The following is a 3,429-nucleotide window of genomic DNA, read 5'->3' on the forward strand; positions in this document are numbered from 1 at the left end:
AGCTGGGATACCAATACTTAAGTATACCAGACAAAATAGAGTTTAAAACAAAGGCTATAATGAGAGACAAAGAAAGACCCAGTAATCCCACTTCTGGTATTTACCCAAAGAAACCCATAATGCTACTTTGAGGAGATGTGTGCTTCCATATGTTTATTGCAGCATTGTTTACAATGGCCAAGATATGGAAGCAGCCTGGGGGCAGGGTGAAAATGTGAAGAGATTAAGAAGTACAAATTGGTAGTTACAAAATAGCGATGGGAATGTAAAGCATAGGGAATCTAGTCAATAATATGGTAATAACTGTATAAGTACCAGGTGGGTAGTTGACTAGTCACATCTTAAATTATATAAATGTCTAACTAGCATACTGTATACCTGAAATTAATATAAAATAATATTGAATGTCAATTGTAACTGAAATTTTTTAAAGGGGGTAGGGAAGGTGACAGGGAATAACAGGTTCAAATTTCGAGGTATGATACAAATAACTCATGAAAATGTAATGTCCAGCACAGGGAATATAGTCAATAATATTGTGATAGTGTGGTATGGTGTCAGATGGTTGCTGGACTTATCATGATGGTCACTTCTTTAGATATATAAATGTCCAATAACGATGTGAACCCAAAACTAATATAATATTGTATGTTAGCTACATTTTAATAAAATATTTTTTAAAATTCCAATTACAATAGTATAAAAAATACTAAGGAAAAAATTTGACCAAAGATGTTCAAGGCCTTTACAAACAAAACATTGCAAAGGGAAATTTAAAAAAATGAATATAGCATTATACCATGCTCGTGGAGTATAAAACTCAATATTATTATCATGGCAGTCTTCCCCAAATTAATGTACCAATTCAGGTACAATCTCAATTAAAATTCTAACAGACTTCAAAAAATGGACAAGTTTATTATAAAATTTATATGAAAAGGCCTAGTATAGTGAAAACAATTTTGAAGAAGAACAAAGTTGGATTTCTACTACTGGATTTCAAGACTTATACTGTTACAATAGTCAAGTAGTAGACATACAATCAATAGAAAAAAGACAGAGTGCAAAAAATAAACCCATGTTTGAATTGTCTTGATTTTGACAATGGTGCAAAGGTAACTCAATTGGGGAAAAGATAGTGTTTTCAACAAATGGTGCATCTGGACATCTATATGGGAAAAAAATAAATGTTAGCCCTTATCTCACTATTTGAATTTAGTAAACTCAAAATGGATCTTTGTCTTAAATATAAGAGCTAAACCTTTTAAATTACTAGAAGAAAATGTATAAGAAATTCTCATAGTGGGTTAAGCAAAGATTTCCTAAACATAAACTAAAAATAAGAAAATGATAAAAAGGACTTCATTAAGATTATTATGGCCACCCTTACCTGACCTCTTAAGAGATTGGAGCATTACCATCTGGTTAAACTGAGCAACATCCCCCCGCCTCCGCCTCCCCACCCCCCCCCAAAAAAGGAACTGGATCTGAAGGATAGGAGTTGCCTAATAATGCAGCCAACACGAAACACAAAAGAGTGAAATCCTCTTGTTGACCAGTCTGGCCAAAGCATATCGGTGTCCTATTAGCTTAGGACACTTTTAGTTTCAAGAAAAGAGCCAAGGATTACCAAGCAGTTTTTAAAAATTGTAACATGTAAAGAGATTTAGATGAAACAGAGAATGTTATGAGGCAGTTGCTGTACCACATGTCTCTGTTTTTGTTGTGGGTCCCTCTAACATATATGCTGGAAAAAAAAGAAAAATCTTATTTCTAGATTTTTTAATTAAAATATTCTAGAAATGATAACTTAAGCTGATCTTTCTCACAGTTTTTAGCCCCTTCTAAGTTGGTCTCCAAAGTAGTATCAGACAGGGTTTTTCAAATTTTGGCCACAATTCCAAAGTGGACCATGGCAGCAGCTCACTGGGGCAGAACTCTTGGGAAAACACCAGGGACATCAACAACAGGGGGAAGCCTGCAGCTATGAACTTGGCCATCAGATCCATGGATGCACCAGCATAAACCCTTGAGGTGGAGCCCTGTGGTAAAGCAGCAGGTACCTGTAAGTATGTGCTGTGAAGCTATGTGTACAAGTGACATGATACTGCTGAGTGTGAGCGTGCAGAGCAGTCAGGATGAGCAGAGGGGGGACACAATGGCTTCAAGCAGCTGGCTTTGAGTAGAGTGTCTGCAGTTCCCCCTTGGGAGGACCTGGGCTAGGAGCAAGAGATGATTCTCTAAATAACATGCCAGGCTACGGGCCAGGACACTGGTAATTACAGGGAGGCTTGATTGTTGATAGGATTCAACTGGTGATTGCACCAGGCTGCTTTTCCTAAGTAGGTGGAGCCTTGTGGCTTTATACTGCCCTCTCATTAATGAGGTATATGCAAGGGTGGGGGGTAGAAGGGAGAAAGGGAGTGCTGCGAGGCCACCCATTTAATTGGTGTTGAATGTAGTTTGAGTTTACATATATGCATTGAAGGCCTTCATTTTGTTGTTTGGGCGGGATTGGAGATCCAAAACTTGACTAGGACAGTTACCACAGCAAGGTCTTTATCTCCATGACAGATTCAAGTCTCATTCCTGATTTATTCTCTAAAACTTCTCTGCATTTGGTTTTAAATTTTGAGCCCTGCCACATGTATTTTGCCAAAATGTTTTAATCACATTTCAATTCCACTTGAGGCTCCCAAAATCCCCTAGAAAAGTTAGGAAATGCAAGAAATGGTAGAGTAATGGAAAGATCATGAGGTTTGAAATGGGAGGTAAAAGACTTCCGTAGGATGCACAGATATACTAATTTATTACTATGTGACTTTGGGCAAGTCATATATACTCCAACTTTATTATCTGTAAAATAGAAAAATGATACAATCCAAAGGCTTGTGAGGATTGATTAAGATATAGTGTGTGTGAAGAGGCTTTGTAAACTATAAAGTGCATATAAACATCAGTTCTTGCCTTAACTATAGGCCCAGTCAGTTTGAGGAATGGAGAAAGAACCACTGGGAAAACACCTGTGCAAAGGTCACCCTTGTGTTCCAATCTCCCAAGCCCATGGCCAGTTAGGTTCTAAGCAGCACCGATGGGTTGCCGGATCTAGGGATAAGTCTGGTGAAGTCATCATTAGTGACTGAGACCTTGGTTCTCCAGGGGAAATTGTAGGAGTAAGGTGGGGCCATATTACTTCTGATGACCTAAACAAAGACATTACTAGAAAAAAACATGTAGACCAATACCCCTCATGAATTTACATGCAAAAAAAATCAACTGAAAACATTGGCAAAAAGGGCTGGCTGAGTGGCATGATGGTTAAGAACTGGCTTGGGACGCCAGAGGACCCCGGTTCGGATCCCACATATGAAGGCCAGTGACACTGCCCTCTACAGCTAAGATGCTGAACAACAGCTCGACCTGGAGCTG

Source organism: Hipposideros armiger, unplaced genomic scaffold, assembly GCF_001890085.2.
Source record: "Hipposideros armiger isolate ML-2016 unplaced genomic scaffold, ASM189008v1 scaffold_1678, whole genome shotgun sequence".
Classification (NCBI taxonomy): Eukaryota; Metazoa; Chordata; class Mammalia; order Chiroptera; family Hipposideridae; genus Hipposideros; species Hipposideros armiger.